The following is a 21554-nucleotide window of genomic DNA, read 5'->3' as shown; positions in this document are numbered from 1 at the left end:
GGAGAGTAAAATACACATTAATTATTGTCAATCTCATTTTTCAGTGAGTTTGTATTTTGTTTATATCAAAGAATTGTCTCTTGGAAAACCAACCCCCCCACAAGCCCACTGGCTCAAGTACTAGATTTCACACTAAACTGAAAGCAGGAAATTCAAGTGACCATATTCTGCTTGATATTATTCTTGCTCCAGAGAGTGTAGTCTGTTAAATATGTATTTCTGATATTTTCTCTTTGTACTGCAGTAGTCTCTTGATCCAGTCTTGAGCTGGTCCTTCTTGTGCATGGCACTCTGCACACATTTAACAAAAATGGCTTGAAGAGCTTCCAAATAGCTTTTTCAAAAACCCACCAGTATTTTCAAACTGGTTCTGCATATTATAGCAAAGCTTTCTGGCATCACATTGGAGTCCATAATTGTAGAATATTATTGCATTTACTTAATACTCATTTTTTATATATTTTTTCAAATCGTATGCTTGAATTTAAAGCCCTGCTGGCGCCCACTCTCCCCACACTCCCTCCTGTCTGCTCCTGCAGCCTGGGGCATGCTTCCCTCCACCTGCTGTTCCTGGCCCTCACCAACAGCTGCTGCTGCTCACTGCCCAGCCTAGATGGGTGGGGCTGGGCTGGGCTGGCTCCTATGGCCCGAGCAAAACTCACCCGGGGCTTGCGGGTAGGTGGAGCTGGGAGGGGAGTTTCCTGGTCCAGCCCCTGCAACAGGATGGAGGGGTGGGGGCAGTTCTGAACCCAGCCCTACTCCATGGGGCTCGGCCTGCACCGTGGCATCCACCGTCTGGGCTTGCTGTCAGCATTGGCTCCCATTGGGTAGCATGGAAGTGGCTACATCATAATGGCATTGGAAACCTGTCCTGTTTTGCTTAACTGGGGCATCCGAGTGCTGTAAAATGGAGTGTAATTGCATTATAAGGGGCATAGCAGAGTTTCCTTGCAGGCTGCCTTGCCCTGTGCATGCAGGAATTAGCAAAAAAAGCTGCAGAAACCATAAAGTTTTAGGATACTTGAGTAAGCCTCTGGCATTTATACTCCTGAGTTGAATGGCTCATTTACTGTATGCATCTTTTATTTTAACTGCTTTGTTTTGGTGCAGATTGCTGGTTCCTGAGTCATTCAGTTTATGAGGCTTTAGGAGGCAAAACCCAAATATTTTATGCTGCTACAAGTAAAATGCACAAGGAACATAATTTCCTAGGATAGTCAGAGAAATAGTTCAACAGCCAATGTGAAAAGGTAAAGAGCGGTCCATCTGGAATGTCCTGACACAGTAATGTTTAAAATAATTCATATTACCAAAAGTACTCTGTGGAGAACACAGGTAAAGCTTCCTGTCACTTCTTTAACTTTCTGCAACAGCAGGTAATACCCACCCACTAATAGTGTAGGTAGTGATGACTTTGCTGTATAGGATTTACCATAAAGAAACAGACCATTGGCATCCCATCTTGCAATGGCCAATGTTGGAAGCATCACAGGGATACTTAAAAGCTCACCAATGCATTAAACGACACCAGGGGATAGGAGGTGGATTTCTTCCTGAGTTTAAGTAACTTTATTAAAGCCCTAATCAACAGCTACCTTGGGTCAAAATATAGCAGAGGTAGCTGGCTTGGCAGAATTGTTTGGACCTGTTGTCAAGGAGGAACGTGTTCAGCACAGCTCATAGGAATTCATGCTTGCAACTGCTGACATTCACGCACAACTAGTGGGTGGGAGATAAAGGGCAGAGCACCCGCCATGTGATTTGTTCCTGCCTAGAGCCTCCCATGCTCTTCTCCTTTCCTCCCCATGGCATGGTTTTTGTGACGGGGAGACGCGCTGTCCTCTCCCAGGTAGTCTCCAAATAGGCTGCCTGCCTAGGTCACTGCCTGGTGCAGCGCAGATGCCTTGGAGAGAGCAGCCACTGCTCTGCACTAGGTAGCGTTCCCTTCCACCTCTGCCCTCTTGCCTCCTCGGTGTTTTAGGGAGGGGAATGTGACTACACATGCCTCTCCCACACATTGCCCCTGTAAATGTGTACTGTGGATTCAGGGTTGTATGTTCTCCACGACCAGAGAGCCATACATACAGTAGCCAGTACTCTAAGTTGCTGGCATTAAAACTAAAATAAACCGATGTTTGCTAACAGTTACCTCAGCTATTTTCTGTTTTAAGTAGAGAGTTCATCTGTGATTATCTCCATTGTTACTGCGTGATAACTAATGGCAACCTTTGACTTTCTAATAGTCATCATTATGCATAAAATTTTTCCACATGATTCAAGCCTGGATACTACATTCTTGTTTTCTTTGCTCAATGGACAAATACGCTGGTGTGTGATTAACAATAGTCCTTATTTTGTAACCCTAAAATCAAGCAATAAACATCCGGCACTTGACTGAAAAAGCCCTGCTAGCTGTTCTGCACATGCACAGTACCTCTAGTGATAGCTTTCACACAAACAAAAACCCTCTACCACCCAGAAACACTGACTGTGTATAATGCCTCTCGTAAGCATGAAACTATTCTTAATTCAGTTATTTGGGATCAGTCAGAAACATACTGTGCTACTACAGCATCTCTCTCTTACACACAAACACACACCTCTGACCATATCTGTCACACCTTTCCCCAATACACCTTTCCCTAATGTCAGACCGTTCCCCAATAATCATTCTGGAGAACAGGAAAACACACACATATACTACTGTACTCTATTCCAATCGTTCTGGAGCATAGGAAACACCCAGGCTATCAGACATGTGAATCTTGACCCAACCATGTAATTCCATATCTGCAATCAGTCATCAAATACACACAACGTGCCCCTTAATTAATGAGCTCATATGAAACCCCTGAAACATATGCACACAATTACCCTTCTGGATTAATTCCTGAGCAAAGAAAACACACAAGTACACTCATTTAATCCAATTTCATCCTTTCACATTTCATTACATATTGTTCATTGCTTATTTAACAATGAGTTATAAAGGACAGGAATAAAAAGACTACGGATAAAGAATAATAGGGGCAGGAGCACCAACTTAAGTGCCTTCTAATTCCAATTCAGAGGAAGGAGGCTTTGAAAACGCATTATGGAAACTGACAACCCATCTACTGTTTCAGTTATCCTCTCTGCTCCCCCTCAATTTCTCCTTTCATGTAATTACACTGATTTTTAAAATATAGTCTCTCTCCTCAGCACCAACATTTCATCATCCTGCTGTTGCTGCAGCTGAGAAATCCCCATTTTGCAGCTGATCAGCTCATATTCTGGTGTGGTCAAACTGTAATATTCATCACCATATCCCTTCCTCCCAAGGCCACTTACAGAACCAAAAATACAAGCAGCATGACATCCCCATTTGACAGGTCAGATAACTTTTGAGTGGAGAAGCTAGTTAACCACCAGGTTACACCTGGGGCATGGGCCAGGACTGATTAAACCCAAGGGAGGAGGGCTGGTTGATGCTACACACAGTCTGTTTGGCACAGAAAGGGGCTTTGGCAAGGAGAGGTCACTATCCTGGTAGAAAGGAGTGAAAAGACTTGGGCTGTGAATTTCCGGAACTGCTTAAAACGGAATACTATTCCGTTTTCAGTTTTTCCAGAAAAGGAGCGCCTACATTGGCAGGCTGCTTTTCCAGAAAAGCCCTTTTTCCAGAAAAGCGTCTGTGGCCAATGTAGACGCGCTTTTCCGGAAAAGAGCCCCGATCTCCATTTTCGCGATCGGGGCTTTTTTCCGGAAAAGACTACTGGGCTGTCTACACTGGCCCTTTTCCAGAACAGTGTTCCGGAATAAGGACTTATGCCCGAGCGGGAGCAGAATAGTTTTTCAGGAATAGCGGCTGATTTTGTACAGTAGAGCATCGTTGTTTTTCTGGAAATTCAAGGGCCAGTGTAGACAGCTCGCAGCTTATTCCGGAAAAGCGGCTGATTTTCCGGAATAAGTGGCCCAGTGTAGACACAGCCTTGGAGAGTAAAGAGGGTTCTTGCGGGGTGAGCAGAAAGTTAAGGAAAGGTTTTGAGAGAAGTCCCAACAGGTGGCTATAAGTTGTCTGTTGGGGTGAACCTTGACTGCCCATTCTAGGGAACCTAATGGAGAGGTTAGGCTTAGGTACCCTTACCAGCCACTGGTAACGTGGGGGGAAGCCCCTGAGAGAAAGGTGTACAGACCAGTGGGCCCAGAATCACAGTGGACATTCTTTTCTCTGGAACTTTCTGTTACCCTGGAAGGGGTGGGACTAAGGATGCCTGGACAGGGGGTTAAAGAGGCAGAGCTTCACAAGACTAGGGCGACTGTTGGAGGGGGGGGGAGGAAGTCTTGAGAGGAGAGACTGCTTCCCCATGCCTTTCATCCCCGTGGTGAGCTATCTTTGACAGGCTGCTCTGTCATGGTGTATTTATGGGTACATCTACACTGCAGCGTTTTCCCGGAATAACGGCCGTTGTTCCAGAAAAACAATACTTGTGTCCACACTGCAATAGCATTATTTCGACAAGAAGTTAAAATAACGGAGGGCTTTTTCTGATGGTGGTAAGCCTCATTCTATGAGGAAAAACTTTTTTTTCAAGAAAGCTTTTTCAGAAAAAGGTGTGTGTGGACACAGAAGAGGGAGTTCTTTCAAAAAAAAGAGGCCTCCAGGAAATAACACAGGTGTCCTTCTGGCCACACTCATCACAACTCTACAGTTCCTGTCTCCCAACAGCTCTTAAAGCTGCAGACACGCGGGACAGAGCTTGTGACAGGAAGCTGGTCCTGGGAGCTGCCAACTCACTGCGCTACTGCCACTGCCGTACATCTGGGCACCCATGTCCCAGCCACAAGCCCCCCAAGAGCCCACTGGCCCTCCCAGGGAGCATGCACAGGGCTGCCAGGAGCCTGCCAGAGGCAGGAAAAGGCATGAGCCATCCTGGTCTGGGGTGGAGATCCTGGCCCTCCTGGAGGTGTGGGGTTAGGAGGAGACCCTCCAGGATCTCTGTCCAGATGGTGTAATGCAAACATCTATGGCAGGATGGCCAAGAGCCTGGCCATGAGGAGCCAGCATCGCACTCTGGAGCAGGTCCAGAGTAAAGTAAAAGAGCTCGGGCAGAGCTATGCCAGGGCCAGGGAGCACAGCTCTCGCTCCAGAGCAGGACCCCACTCCTGCCTCTATTATAATGAACTTCACCACATCCTGGGGGGTGGTGAAAGCCCTTCCCCGCCTCTGGTGATGAACTTGGGGCTGGAGATGCCCGTCATCACCTGGCTGGGTCCCAGCCCAGGAGCAGAAGGTGGTGGAGGAGGCCAAGTAGCTTGAGGAGGATGAAGAGATGGCCAGCATGATGACCACCATGACGCTGGAGCCGTTACATCCAGGCATCCTCCAAGGATGGGGAGGGATTAGCAGGTGAGTGCACTTAGGTTTTCACACACACAGGGCAGGTGCTGAGGGGCTGTGGTGCGATTGCTGCTCAGCCTTCTTGGCCTGGCCCTCGCGCTGCAATCCGGGAGGCATGCAGCCCCAGAAGGCAGCCCCGGAGCACCCCGTGGCTCCTGCTCACAGGCTCTGGGGAGGCCAGACACACTTCTGAACCCCGAGGGGGAAGTCCTCCAACCACCAGCCATCGTTGGAAGGAGGCTGGGGACAAGGGCACGCACAGGCCTGCACACAAACTCTGGAGTGCCGCAGGGGGCACATGGACATGGCTTCACGCTTGAGGCACCCCCTGTTCCTGGGGCAGCGCTGCCAGGCACAGGTGTGTGTATGGCCCTAATGGAAGCACAGGCTGCTCGAAGCCCCTCTCCCGGCCATGGGATCCCATTCTAGGACACTTCCCTTGCCTGCTTGTCTGTGGGATGGAGGGGACGGGGATAGAAAGCATGGTCCCCGGGCACCTCTGGGCCCCTGTGAGGCAGGGTCTGCAGTCCAGGCCACACATGGCCTTGCTCCTGGGACATCATCATCCTCTCGCCCGAGAACTGTTGCTCTCAGCTTGCTGATGAGGACAAGGTCTCTAGGACAGTGTCTCCAGGGATGACTAACCACCTCTCTTTATTCTCCCCAGCTGGACCAGCCATGACTGTGGGTGATCACCACCAGCGGAGCCAGCTGCCTGACCCCGAAGGTGCTGCAGGCGCTGGAGGGTCCAGGAGAACCTAACGAGCGAGCAAGTGTTCTTCCTCCAGGACATGCAGCAAACGCTGGTCCAGAAGGTCCGGGACGACACACAATAGTGGGCCCAGATGTGGACTGAGCTGGTGCAGCAGGGCCACAACATCTGTGCCGCCGTCTGGGAGATGATGGCGTACCTGGCTCCTGTTGCTGCTCCTGTCGCTGCTCCCCTACCATACGTGCCCCCACCCTCCTGCTGTGCCAGCTCCTGCACCTCTGCCATGCCAGTCCCTGCTCCAGCGCTCCCCCCCACCTATCCCCCTGTGTTTCCAGGACCCCCCCCCCCACCCTCGAGGTCACCGAGGTCCCTGAACACAAGGTAGAACTACCACCTGAACCATGCACCTGTCTCAGCCCCAGCTCTGAGCCTCTCTTCCCCCCTCCAAGGTTCTCTCCTCCCCTCCCCATATCCAGGTTCTTCGCCCCCCCCTCCTTCCCAGTTACCTTTATCACAAAAAACAAACAAAGACTTCTTTTGAAAACAAAACCATTATTTTTATTGAGTGTTCGGGGAAGGGAGGGTTGTTGTGGGAAAGGCAGAGAGGGGCAAGGCACAGGCCCCGAGTGGGGAGGCCTTGGGGAGAGCTACTGGGGTCCTTCAGAGAAACTCTCCCTCAGGGCCTCCCGGATGTGCACCTGATGGGCCTGGAGGATGGCAACTGTGCATGGCTGATGGCAGGCCCATCCCTCTCAGCTGGCCCCTGCTCCTCTCTCCGGAAGGAAGGCCTCTCCCTTCCTCTCCATGATGTTGTGGAGTACACAACATGCAGAGATCACTTGGGGGATGTTTTGCTTCCCCACATCGAGATGGGTCAGGAGGCACCTGAACCGCGCCTTCAAGCACCCAAAGGCGCATTCCACCTGGATGCGGGCTCTGCCCAGACGGACATTGAAATGGTCCCTGCTTGGGTGCAGGTGACCGGTGTACGGCTGGGGGAAGAATGTGCCAGCCTCCAGCTTCTGGTAGAGGCTGGAGTTTCTGAAGATGTGGGCGTCATGCGTCATGCGCCCTTCCTGACCAGCCAACGAAAATGCCGTGGTGGTCAACCAGGGCCTGCAGGACCTTTGAGAAATATCCTTTTCTGTTTAGGTACTGGGCAGCATGGTAGTCAGGGGCATGTAAGGGGATGCTATCTTTCTCCTCCGCTCCCCACAGTTGGGGAAGCCCAGGGTGGCAAATCCAGCCATGATGGGGTCCAGGTCCCCCTGGTGGATGACCCTGTGGAGCAGGATGGTGTTAATGGCCTTCACCACCTGCAAAGGAGACAAACACACGAAACAGAGAATCAAAGGGGGTGCCTGAGCCTTTGGGAGGTCCACGAGCCCTTCCCTCTCTCTCTCTCTCTCCAGAAACCCCACAGGAGTCACCCCCTTTGAAGCCACCTCCCCCCTGCAAGGCTGTGTGAGGGTGGGACTACAGAAACCCCTGGGGACAGGGCTTTCCCCCATCATCCCCAGCCCACCGCCTCATACCCACACACCCCTTTCCTTAGGGTTCCCCTTTGCAGTACTCCCCTCCACCCCCAGGGACTGCAGCCCGAGAGTGCCTTACCTCTATGAGGAGGGCCCCGATGGTGGACTTTCCCACGCCAAACTGGTTGCCCAGAGACCGGTAACTGTCCGGCATGGCAAGCTTCCAGATGGCGATGGCAACCCGCTTCTCCAGGCGGATGGCAGGTTGCATCTGGGTGTCACATCGAGAGGACAGGGGCGAGCCAGGCACATAGCTCCATGAATGTCTCCTTCCTCATTCCCACCGCTCTATGACCAGCTGGTCCCATCAGTCGGAACTGGTGTCCAGGCTCCAAAAGTGTCTCTCTACTGTGGGTGCAGTTGCAAGGGCCTTGCTCCCACACCCGGGCAGAGGTTCTCTAGGATGAGCTCTAAGCCAAACTCATGCAGGGCCATGAAGGCAGCCTGCAGAAACTGCTGCAGAAACTGCAGTATGGCAGTGTGGGACCATCGCATGCCCAGAGGTAGCTCCAGCACCATGGCAAGGAGTGCTGTGGTGTCCTGAAGCAGGGCAACCAGAGCACTCAGTGCAAATGCTTTGCTGTCCCTCGGAGAGGTAGGCAAACTAGCAGCAGAAGCTGAGAAACGGCAGTCCAGAGGGGTCCCTTTAAGCACACGTCTCAGATAACCTTAGGCAACAGTACCCGGAAGCAACTGCTGAACTAATGCCCTGCCTGAACTGGTTCTGGGTGGCCTTAAATGTGAGATAAAGTCCAATCAGTGTGGATGCTCTCTTTCAAATTAGCACATTGCTATTTCATTGCGCTTTTTGCATGTGGACGCACTATTTTGAAATAAGCTTGCAGTCTAGACGTACCCATAGTTGGCAACCTTAGCATTGACAATGGTCTCAGATACCCAGTCAGGGTGGTTTTTAGAACAGCATTTTTAGAACTATTTCTAATCTTTTTTAAGATGAGATTTGAAAGCTAAAGTTTGAGGGATCATAAAGCTTTAGAAATATTCACGCTCTTGAGCTATAGTTATTTCAGTTTATAAAATGATCACCTACATAAATATTATTAGGAGTCCCCAAATGACACATGTACCACTTGTCTTACAAATCCTGTTTACTAATACCTGGATCTTGGAGAAATGTGTCTTGTTAGCAGTAGAATAGTGATAGAAATGTAGCCGTGTTAGTCTGGGGTAGCTGAAGCAAAATACAGGACTATGTAGCACTTTAAAGACTAACAAGATGGTTTATTAGATGATGAGCTTTCGTGGGCCAGACCCACTTCCTCAGATCAAATAGTGGAAGAAAGTAGTCACAACCATATATACCAAAGGATACAATTTAAAAAATGAACAAATATGAAAAGGACAAATCACATTACAGAACAGGAGGGGGATGCGGGGGGGGGGGGGGGGGGAAGGAAGGAAGGTAAATGTCTGTGAATTGATGATATTAGAGGTAGGGAGAGTGGGATGTTTGTGAGTTAATGGTATTAGAGGGGAATTCCCCAATTATCACCTCTAATACCATTAACTCACAAACATCCCACTCTCCCTACCTCTAATATCATCAATTCACAGACACTTACCTTACTTCCTCCCCCCCCCCCCCGCATTCCCCTCCTGTTCTGCAATGTGATTTGTCCTTTTCATATTTGTTCATTTTTTTAATTGTATCCTTTGGTATATATGGTTGTGACTACTTTCTTCCACATATTGATCTGAGGAAGTGGGTCTGGCCCACAAAAGCTCATCATCTAATAAACCATCTTGTTAGTCTTTAAAGTGCTACATTGTCCTGCATTTTGTTAGCAGTAGTGATCTACAATTTTTCAGAAGCTGTGTGTATCACCAGTGATGTTACTGGTAAAGCCCAGCTGACAAAAATCACTGTGTAGAACAGAGCTGCTGACTACAGAATATAGCCTCCTTGACAGGAATCAGGAATAAATAGCAGTTATTAAAGTACAGGGTGGATAGGCTTCTTTATTGGTAACTCAAGAGTTCCCAAACAGAACGTAACAGAGACTTGTAGTTCAGTACTATCTTCAACTTTTGTAAACTCCATGGAAGCTTACGAAACTAGACTTTGGAAGAATTTTGTTCTGCTTTTGTTTGAAGAGTGGCAGTAATTTCACTGACTGCCTCTTTTCTAGACGGTCCCTGCACATAGACAGCAGATCTGCCTCATTTCTTTAACAATGCCATTTTCATGTCAGGTTGTTCTCAAGTTCTACCTGCTTTCTTTTGCTAACTGGGAGGAAGATGGCAAATGGTTGATATCTAACAGTCAGACCCTTGCATCTTCCCAGAAGAAGCTGACTAAATTTCCTTATCTTGGGATCCACTCAAAAGGAAAACAACAGAGCTAGAGACCAGTGTGTATTCTGTGATAACTTAATGTAAGCGGGGGAATGATCCCGCTATTGTGGGGAACTTTCCTGGCTTCTATACCACCCCGGTGAAATGAACCAGCGAAAGGATCTGAGTCCCCGCTCCCACTTCCTTTACCCCACGTCTTCCCTGATCCTGAGGGCTCCCCCTCCACTCTCCTGAGTAGCCAAGTCCTTGAAACCCCAACAAGGCTGGGCCCAGGTTTCCTGGGGCTTAATCCCCAACCTTGTAGTCACGAGGGGCAGGAGTTAGGGTGTCCCCACTCCGAGGTGCTCTCTTTACACTGCAGGCCTTCTTGGCCCAGTGATCACTTCATAAGGTTCAAAGCAAATACAATTTATTAAACAACAACTGATTAAAGAGAATAGAATAAGAAACAATGAGAATGGTTAAATGAGAACACACAGCCCTGCTCTGTAGCACAGGGACATCAAAACAGCAGCCTGCAGAGTGTAAGGACAGTCCACAGTCTCTTCCTTAGAGGCCCCTTAGGCCGTGTCCAGACTCAGGGTTTTTTTCGGGAAAAGTAGCCTTTTCCCAAAAAAACTTCCCCTGCGTCCAGACTCAAGCCGCGTTCTTTCGAAATTATTTCGAAAGAACGCGGCTTTTTTTTCGATGGCGGTAAACCTCGTTTCACAAGGAAGAACGCCTTCCTTCGAAAGTTCCTCTTTCAAAAGAAGGCGTTCTTCAATGTAAAGAGGCCGTCTTCGAAAGAGAGCATCCAGACTCGCTGGGTGCTCTCTTTCGAAAAAGCGGATTTCTCTTTCGAAAGATCCGCCTGCAGTCTAGACGCGATCTTTCGAAAGAGCCTCTTTCGAAAGAAGCCTGCAGTCTAGACATAGCCTTAGAGGCCTTGGATGTGCTGCGGGGGGGAGGAGGGGGCTGCAGGCTGGACATGCTTGCTCTGGCAGTGACCACACAGCCTCAAGCTCTAAGTGGCCAGACCCCTCTCCCAGTCCAGAGCCTCTCCCCACACTTTGCAGTTCTCAGCTGCTCACCACTGCAGGGTGCTGCTTGGCCAGTCTCTAGCTTCTTGCGTTGCTTCTCTGTCCCTTTTGGCTCTCTGAGCACTGCCAGTCTGCTGCTCAACACAGGGTCTGCGCTCCTTGAGCTGTGTGTGTCAGGCTCAGCTGCTGCAAAAACTGCCCCTCAGCACACAGCTTGCACTCCTTGGGCTGTGTCTCAGCTCTCTGTTCCTTTTGCAGGACTTGTCCTTCATACAGCTTGCACTCCTTGGGCAGTGTCTCAGCTCTCTCCTTGCTCAGAGAGAGCCAGAACAATCCCAGCTCACAGGGAGGACGGGGCCTGGCCTCTCCCCTTCCTCACTGGCCTGTCCAACCTGTCAATCAGGCTGAGCTGGAGTGTTGGCTGCTTTCCATTGTCTCTGGGGTCTGTCAGTCTCATGAACCCTTCCCCTTCTGAAACTGGGAGCTGGCAAACCAAAAAACTCCCACAGAGTTTTAGTAAGGGGTAACAGTCCCCTTACATTAAGCTTGTTCTAATTAATGAAACTGAAATCTTAATAATAGAAAGAATGCTGCTGTGCTCCAGAACAAGGGTCTGGCATGGGAGCTTGAGACAGTGAATTCACCCCAATGGCATTCTAGCATTGTCATTGCAGAAAGAGAGGCTGCTTCAACCCAGACACAGGAGAGAAATAAACAAACCCATTTTGTTAGAAGGGATAGAAAATACTTGTGAGCATTGAGTCTGACTAAGGTTCAATGTCAGCAGAGCTAGCCAAGTTAAATCTCTACTCCAGCTCATTTTGTGTGTCCCATGGCACTCCTCTCCAGCCTTCGGGACAGGCAGGCAGGTGCAATCTTAGATGAAACTAGTGTTGTTGGGTTCAGCCTTTCAGCCCCTCACTGGCTGGCTGAGAGGTCCCAGGATCTGAATAAGGGTATGGGACCTCAGGTTTTGTTTTTAAACTCTTAAGTAGCAACTTTAGTTTCTCCACCCATAAGCAAGATAAATCTTGCTCCTTGTTTAAAAAAACAGATTGTCCATAGCAGAGATGCCATTTCAAAAGATCATACCAAGTGGAACAGTTTAGCTTTAACTGGCATTGGAAGGAAAACTTTAGCTAAGGAGATCTGTGCTCTAGTGTCAATCACGTAGAGGAAGACAATTATTAAGACATAGCTTTTTATGCCTGTCTGAAACTGGTGTGAGAGAGGCCCATTTCATGCAGTCATTCATCTTGTCATTTTGAAAGATGTGCTGTTGCTGCCACCATGCCACCAGGTGTCCAATTCTTTCCTTTCCTTTCCTTGTATAGTAGGTAACCTGACCAATTAACTGTCTACTGAGATTTCTGTTTGGTACTCACATTGTGCGACTATAACAGATCCTGTGTGTGACAAAAGTTAATTTCAAAGCTCTGTTCTGTTATAACATCTTATCACACAGATGGCATAACCAGAAACTAATGTGGGACAAACTTCAAACGGTTTAGATATGCAACAAAATGTGTCATTTATCCTAGACATATCTGGATCTCTTGGGTCTGCAAACCTGTCTTAGAAATTACAAGCAAACATGCCAGAAATATTCTGAAATGAACCTTCTTGTGGTATTTCAGCATTTTGATTTCAGTCCAGCTCAGAACGCAGAACTAAGATGTACAAATAAAAGTAAGGGGGAAAAGAAAATAATCCAAACTTTCCAATACCTTTAAAAAATGTGGGTTGAATATTTAGTGGGTGAAGATTTCTGTCTACTATTGTTCTAGCTGAAATAGCTCATTCATTCCTACACAAGACAGACTGTCACCTGAGGCAGCCCAGCTTTGTCAGTCATCTCACGAAAATGATGCCTGTGCCACTGTAACATTTTTATATCACCCAGTGTGATCAAGTGCAGAGTGGTCTGGGAGCTGAAGGAGCAACCTTAGCCTGCTGTGGCCACTCAGACTTACCTGAAAGACTTGACCCATGTGTCTCATCTCACCTTGTCTGGCCTGAATCCTGAGTCTGCTGCAGAAGGTTGGTTCTTGTGTAGCTGCCTAAGAGCACTTTGAACCAATTAATTCCTTTTAGGCATGGCTTTGATTGACAGATATTTACCATGTCATTCTGGTGGGCCTCCATTCCTAAAGAAACATGTCTCCTAGACTAGAATTTCCTCTCAAAGACCTTACGGTATGAGAAAGTTCCAGTACCCAGCTGGGAGGCCTAACAATATGCCATCACAATGATTCTTGCAATTTTCATAATTGTGATTTTTTATTTGTCGTTTTGCTAATAATCCAAAAATAAAAAAACATACTCAATCGTAGCCAAGTGACGTCCCTTTATGAGACACCCATGAGAGAGAAAGAAAATGATAAAATCAGCCCGGGTTAGTCAATATGGGACAGACTGAGATGGGGGACAGTGCATGTTTGTGGTAGATTTGCTGGGGAGGGATTAGAGAGGTGAAACTGCCTTATGCTGTCCAGCATTGCCCATTGCAAGGATTAGGGACAAGTGCAGGAGCTTTCACATGTGCCTCTGGGATCTACCCATACATAGAAGGCTTTACTAGGATAAGGGATGGTGCAGCCTGTATTCTCTTCCCATGGACCACGGAATGACTATGCATCCTGGAGGCACAATGCTTCCTGAAATGTCCCAGGAGCTGAACTGCTCCCCCTGTGAGCCCATGGTTAAATAACATAATCAGCTCAATTCTGTTTGCCACAATAATTTGTCTCTGTCCTATGGGCTACGTCTACACTGGCCCCTTTTCCGGAAGGGGCATGTAAATTTCAGCAGTCGTCGTAGGGAAATCCGCGGGGGATTTAAATATCCCCCGCGGCATTTAAATAAAAATGTCCGCCGCTTTTTTTCGGCTTTTAAAAAAGCAGGAAAAGAGCGTCTAGACTGGCCCCGATCCTCCGGAAAAAGTGCCCTTTTCCGGAGGCTCTTATTCTTACTTTGAAGTAAGAATAAGAGCCTCCGGAAAAGGGCACTTTTTCCGGAGGATCGGGGCCAGTCTAGACGCTCTTTTCCAGCTTTTTTAAAAGCCGGAAAAAAGCGGCGGACATTTTTATTTAAATGCCGCGGGGGATATTTAAATCCCCCGCGGATTTCCCTACGACGACTGCTGAAATTTACATGCCCCTTCCGGAAGAGGGGCCAGTGTAGACGTAGCCATGTAGTTTAGCAGGAGAGGAGTTTGAACTGAGAGTAGCTTATTTCAGATAGGAGGATGGAGTTAGCACAAATCAGTGCCAGGCCTGGAAAATATGTGGTTCATCAGAAGTCCTTTCTGGGCCTCCTCATGGCTGTAGAGCAGAGGGAGAAGATCCAATGCAGTTAATGTACAACTCTTCCTCATCCGACTCAACTCTTCTATGGTCGCCATCGCTGCAAGATCTGAAGGTGTCATGAACAGAATTTGTCTTCACCCCTTCTCCCCCATGAGTTAGGGAAATATGATTATCCTCATGTCACTTTTGGGGAATTGAGAGAAGAACTGACACAATAGGAAGGCTGTTGTAGAACCCATGAGAAAACCCAGGTCTCCTGAGTCTTTAGATAAGAGCTTTAACCACAAGAGACCTACCTTCCTTCCTCCCACCCTCCATATTGCAGTCTTCAGCAATTCTCCTCATTGACTTTAACTGGGTATTTTATCCAAACAAGGGCTGGTTTTATGGAATCCATGGTAGCAAAACAGCTACTGATACAGCACATGGTGTAGATGTGGTGGTGGTTGTAAACATCAGTGACCAGAGGCATAGTGAGGATGTTATGGACCCGGGGGCAAAAGCAAAATTTACGCCAAACCAAGCGCACAGCTGAGCCTCCGCCCCTCTCCGGGAGGAAGGGAGCTTGTACTGCATCTTCCCCCGCCCCTCCAGTTTGGGGCTGGGCTCCTACACACACTACCCCACCTGTAGAGATGGGGGAGGGTGGGACTGGGGGTGGAGAGGCAGGGAAGAGGCTCCAGCCAGCAGAGGTGGGCAGAGGAGGAGCAGGCAAGCCGAGAGATGACAGGGGGAGTGGAGGGAGACTAAATTGGCACCCTCCTAGTGTGGTACCCGGGGGCAACTGCCCCCCCGCCACCCTCTCACTATGCCCCTGTTAGTGACTTGTCATAAGGAAGAATTCCATTGCCCACAAAAAGAGCAGTTAATGAACACATGTGATGATATTTGATTATACAATTTTAAGTTACTCCTGAAAAGTGAACAGCAATCATGTACATTCCGTTTATTTTTTGGAGGCCGGAAGGGGTAAAATACTGTGCACTTCACTGCTTCATCCAATAATATTTCATGCCTTGCTTCAAGGATTTAGTAGCATTCTGAACATCAGCAGAAGTGCATTTAAACACAAGGCATGTAGTAATTACAGACATGGAACAGTTTTACAGATTTGGTGGAACAGTACCAGCTGAGGAAAGATTAACCATGGCTAATAGAAGCTTCCTAGAAATAAAGAGATTCTGGCTCTTGCTTCAAAGAAAGAAAATCTTGAGTCACAGGAGTGATGCTCATGTTAAAATGTGGGATTTTTTTTTTTGGTAATATTGCTTGCTGCACATACTAGTTTATTGTTATAGGGTTACCTGTGCTGGCTTAGCTTTCACACATGGATGTGTTGTTGGTCATGAGAAATGATGTTCATTTGTTATTACTAAGAGTGTAAAATTATACTCCTCTTTCCGCAAAGGCCTAGTTCTCACAGGGTGTGTCTAGACTACATGCCTCCTTCGACGGAGGCATGTAGATTAGCCAGATCGGAAGAGGGAAATGAAACCGCGATTAAAATAATCGCGGCTTCATTTAAATTTAAATGGCTGCCCCGATCTGCCGATCAGCTGTTTGTCGGCAGATCGGGGGAGTCTGGACGCGATGCCCCGACAAAGAAGCCTTTCTTCATCGACACAGGTAAACCTGGTTTCACGAGGCTTACCTGTGTCGATGAAGAAAGGCTTCTTTGTCGGGGCATCGCGTCCAGACTCCCCCGATCTGCCGACAAACAGCTGATCGGCAGATCGGGGCAGCCATTTAAATTTAAATGAAGCCGCGATTATTTTAATCGCGGCTTCATTTCCCTCTTCCGATCTGGCTAATCTACATGCCTCCGTCGAAGGAGGCATGTAGTCTAGACACACCCACAATGGCAGAGTTGAAGAACTATCTAGAACTTACTAGGGCCAAAAGAAGCTGGAAAGTTAAGTGGGCTGAAAAATGAGTAAAAAGGTTAACTACCTTTCCTTAAGGACTTATGCAAAGCAGCTAAGCTAGCACAGGAGAGCAGAAGACTGCCTGAATTTTATTGCCCTCTTGTCATGTTTTGGTGCCTGCTTAGTGCTATGATGGGAGTATACCTGAGCATATGGGGAGATAGCAGCTGAGTGCAAGTGGGGAAAAGCTCTATATACTAATTTGGCATTTATGGGGTCCTTAGGTGGGATGGGAAAGATGGCAGTAATGTTTTATTTATTTATTTGCACCACTGACGTATTTCTTTTCAGTGAAAAAATACTCAGATGGAATAATATGCTTAGCGTTTGAATGCACACACACGCACACATTAGGTCAGAGATTAGGCCTATGAATCCTGAGACTATGATGAGAGGAGGTTCTCTGAAAAGATGATCAAATAGAAGTGCCTTAATGGTTGAATAAGATTCTGCTCCCAGAAACCCGGGTGTTACTCTGCACTTTCACTGGTGCCTCTGAGATTAGGATCTAGCCCATTGTCAGGAGACTTGCTGCAGTTTTCATTGAAATCCACTTGATTTTCTAAACAGAAATCTTAAACTGCTTTTATGCCTGCCTGGGAAGTTTTCAAAGCACTTGGGCATTCAGTCTCAGGCCTAGAACAGTTGAGCAGGAGGCAATGTCACAATAGGCCCCCTGTAGAATAGGAATAACATTCTTGCTGGCGCATTGTCTCCCTGCATGCATATCATTGTTATGGTAACAAGCAGCAAGCTTCCTCTGAGCTGAGCAGAGGAGAAGCTCAACATACCCTGCATCTCCAGAGGATACAATGCAGAATATTGAAAATTAAATACTGGATGTCAGTTCTGGCATATTTTTGGACTTTCCTGGCTATGGAGAACTACACACATGAGATGGGCCCTTGCTTGTCCTACATACCTATCTCATAGAACTGGAAGGGACCTTGAAGGGTCATTGAGTCCAGTCCCCTGCCCTCATGGCAGGACCAAGTACCATCCGTGAGAGATTGCCCCAGATCCCTAAATGGCCTGCTCAAGGATTGAGCTCACAATATTGGGTTTAAGCGGGCCAATGCTCAAACCACTGAGCTATCCCTCCCCCCCTTACATAGCTAAGGGATGCTCTCCAGAACCTGGGCAATGGTGTGGGATGTAGGGCCAGATTAACTTCTGGTGGGCCCCGATGGGGGCCATGGAATATGGCACCAGGAGGTCGATCCTTGGAGCGAGGTGCAGGCCAGGGACAATGAGGCACGGCACAGTGCAGGCAGTGTGTGGGCCTGGTATACAAACTGGCAATCGACATGTACACACTGGCCTGCTCAGCTCCATGCTGCCAGTGTACCACTTCCCTGTGGGGGTGGGTCCATGCCACATCACACAGCCTCCACACCCTGCACCCTCTGAGACTGCTACGCCCAGCACCCCCCACAATACACAGTGCTCTGGACACCACCATCCTTGTCCAGTGCCCCCCTCAGTCCCACCAAAATTGCCCAGTACCCCATATAGATCCACTGTCCAACACCCACAGATCTCCCTCACACCCACTGCCCAGCACCCTTCCCCATAGTCTGACCACTACAATGGCAGCACCTCACACACTCCCCTATGAGCCCCCCAAAATACACACACCTCCCTCACTGCCCAGCATCTCCCATCCCCATACCCACCTCCCACACAGAACTACTTCCCTATGACCTACCCCCAAGCCCTGATGAACCAGGGCAGAGCAGGTGAGGGCAGGGCACCCCCCAGAACCCCACCCAGTCCTACTTGCCTGACACTGATGCTCACAGTGGAGGAGTCTTTTCTGTTGGGGGAGGCCTCCACCCTGCCACTTCCACAGGACCCACAGAGCAGCAGCGGGTGGTGGGCCCTGCCTCCAGAGCAGTAGCAGCAGAAAGCTCCTCTCTGCCCCCAGCTGCCTGGTGGTCTTGGGGCAGAGAGGAGTCCTCAAGCAGTTGGTGGCGAAAGGAGCAAGCAGCAGGCAGGGAAAAGGTCAGGAAGTGGGAGGAGCTGCAGGTAGGGCTGGGGGCATGGAGGTAAGCTGGGCTGGCCAGGCAAGAGGAGCAACTAGTGGCCGGGAGAAACAGGAGCAGAGAACCAGCTGCTCAGGGTGCAGCACAAGTGATGGGCTGGGCTGGGCTGGGCTGGGGCCCTTTCTGCATGTGGGCTTGGTGCCACGACAGCAGCAGCACCATTGTAAATCTTGTATTGGTGGGTTGGGGAGCTGCTGAGTTTGGGGGTTGCTGGGTTTTTTTTTTTAATCTATTGCTTCATCCTGAGGCTATTAGATCTCTCTTAGGGCTCAGCTGTGGAAGTGTCAGAGCTACTGTGCCCAGTGGGAGCACCAAGGAACCTAGAGCACAATCCTTTGTGAGGCCAGTTTTCCTTTTGGGGGGTGGGAGAAGAGGATCTTTTGGTGGGCAGCAACCTTGTGGCAGGTCCTTGTGTGGCAGGATCAAGGGAAGGAAATCTGCATAGGTATTGGCCACAATCTGGACTTTTAAAAGCCCCACCCTCTCCATTATCCTCATAATATTGACCAGGCAGGATTTGCAAGTCCCATTTTTAGCTGCTGCCAAGTGATGCTTGGGAGTGATACAGCAGTCAGAGACTGGAGGACAACTGAATGCTCTTTCTTTGCTCAAAATTTGTTGTGTCTCTAATGCTGATTATGGGATTGATTAATTCTGGATTCTGAAATCCTTTCTCTGGGCCCAGCATGGACCCAGGTAAACCAAATGGCCTTACGTTACTAAGCAGTGGGAAGTTAAGGTCAATAGCTGCACTGCACCTATAATGTTGGACATGGGCTGTTACTTACAAGCAGATTGTAGGCCAGCTTCTCCCATGCTGCCATGCTAATGTACCTTTATTTTGACATCCAGTGAACAGCTCTAAGGGCTGCCTTCACAGTAACTCCAGCTGTAGCTCCTCGGCTGAGAATTTCAGTCAGTGCTCATGGTGGTGGCAGATTTTGAGAGGGAAAGGCCTTGGCCAGTGCTAAGCACAGTCTGTGCCACTTCCTGTCATGCTGATGGAAGAGGCTGGTTTCTCTGCTGCATCTACCTGAATCAAAGCAAAGGCTTCAGCACTGGTGCATGGCAACATCAGTCTACTGGAAGTGGAGGTGTAAGAGATCTGAGTGGCTCTCAGAGGACCCCCAGCTTTCAGACACTCTGACATACACACATGTTTGGAGCCCCATGTCTCTGAAAGATTAGTATTAGCCACCAGGGGCAGCCCGTGACTATAGGCCGACTCGGCTGTCGCCTAGGGTGCCGCCTTCGATGGGGTGCCTGGGGTGCCCGATGATGATGTCACTCCAGCTAGCCACATCTGTATGCTTCGGCTGAGCGCCAGCTGTTTGCCTTGCACGCTGCAGTACCCTCTATCCACTCCCAACCGATCTCACCAGGCAGAGCAGGGGTTATGAGGTGAGAAGGGGTGCTCACCTTCCTAGTTTTGCTGGGAGTCTCCTTGAATTGGGCTTAATCTCCAGGAGGGTACTGAAGTCTGGCAGCACAGGTTACCTGCCCTGATTCTGCTGCTCCTGGAAGTGGCAGGCACATTCCTATAGCCTCCGGGCAGGGGGCAGGGAGTGTCTGTGCACTAACCCCGGCCCAAGTGCTGATTCCTCAGCTCCCACTGGCCAGGAATTGTGGTCAATGGGAGCTGCAGGGTTGGCAAATGCAGGTAGAAGCAGTGCTTGGAGCCACCTACCCTGCTACCTCTAGGAGCCACAGGGACATGCCAGCTGCTTCTGGGAGTGGTGCAGGGCGAGGGCAGGCAAGGAGCCTCCCTTAGCCCTGCTGTGTTGCTGCCTGAGGTAAATGCTGCCAGTCAGAGCCTGCAGTCTGTACCCCCATCCTCCCTGCCTCTGCCCGGATCCTCTTTCTGGGGCCACCATCCTGTACTGTGTCCCTGAGCCCCCTTATGCACTCAGACCCCTCCTGTGGGGGGGTGGAGCCATGGGGAAGGGCAGGGCCTCAGGAAAGGGGGAGAGGGGTGGGGCAAAGGTGTTTGGATTTGTGTGATTGGACAGTTGGCAACTTTCTAGATGAGCCACATAGCCTTAATGGTAGAGTCCATTTGCCCTCTCATTCTGCTCTCTGATGAGTGCCAGAAAATAGGCTTGAGAGGCATTGCATCCCGAACATCACCAGGGAACATGAACTCAAAGAAGCCTCCAAAGAAGATGTAAGATAAATAGGTCACATGGATCCACCTCTTTTACATTTTCTATTTATTACTAGTCATCTTAAGAAGCAATTCTTAACTCTCCCATAACAGTCTGAACATAAACAGCATGACTGAGCCTTAGGTACCTTTTTGCAGACTCAGAAGTGAAAGACATTACAAACACCATTGATCTCAGAAGTGGTTTGGGAGGTGGGTTTGCAGGAATAAACTCCCCATTCTTCTTTGCTTACTTATTGGATTAATTCCTTTTAAAGTGAATTTTATGCAGCTAGATGGTGCCAGATCCATAGAACTAGGGACACAGTCACCTAGTTACCTACAGATCAGGTGCAGCATGGCTGCAAGCATTCCTTTACAACTCCATACCCATCTCCCCCAACCCTGGGGCCATTTCTAGATGGCTGACCCATGATCAACTCTAGGAGGAAGACAGCAGGTCAATCTCTAGAACCCATCTTCTCCTCAGCTCCTTTGTTGAGACTGCTCACAAGGGGAATAATTGGTGCCATTTATAATAGTGGGGTATCACATACACTATGGACACCTGTCTACAAGGAACTAGACTGAGACCAGCAATTCAAAACACAAAGGCCAACAGATAGGTATAAAAAATGGTATTAACTTGAAGTCTCTTGTTACTGTTATGTATTGGGTTGTTGTAGATATATATCTTGTTGTTATAGTAACTGAGTGAGGTCACTAGGGGTCAGCCCTGCCAGTTTGGGCTGGTTCTAGTTAGTTCTGTGTTATGAAATAAATGGACACTTGCAACTGCTCAAGCTCTCTGTGTTTCCAGTGATTTCTTTCTAAACAGTGGTACTCCAAACGATATAACATTATATTGTGTTCAGTCCCCAAAGAAATTTAAACCTGTCCTGAATTCATTCAGGGTTTTATATGGGTGTAAGTAATGGTGTCAAAGTAGGAGATTATGTTTGTGTCATGGCTACTTAACTGCAATCTGTCAAGGCACTAGAAAGGAGCACTATCACTGTAAGGGTGCACAAGTCTGCATCTGTGCTTGAAAATAGCCAGTTAGGAGCTCAATTTGCTTGCATCTCTCTGCAAACAGCAGCTGAAAGAGCATGAGGTGTCTGATGTTTTTCTTAGGGTTGTCAAGCAATTTAAAAAAAATTACATGATTTAA

At 48.6% G+C, this 21554-nt stretch overlaps 1 protein-coding gene across 2 annotated transcripts in view; it reads right to left on the bottom strand.

The window, feature by feature from the left end:
* GNAO1 (G protein subunit alpha o1) overlaps positions 1–21554 on the bottom strand; it is a 357537-nt gene that overhangs the window by 62496 nt on the left and 273487 nt on the right. The window lies entirely within an intron of this gene.

The sequence above is a fragment of the Pelodiscus sinensis genome, chromosome 12 (genome assembly GCF_052426305.1).
Source record: "Pelodiscus sinensis isolate ZL-2025 chromosome 12, ASM5242630v1, whole genome shotgun sequence".
Classification (NCBI taxonomy): Eukaryota; Metazoa; Chordata; order Testudines; family Trionychidae; genus Pelodiscus; species Pelodiscus sinensis.
This window is presented reverse-complemented; position numbering and strand designations above follow the sequence as displayed.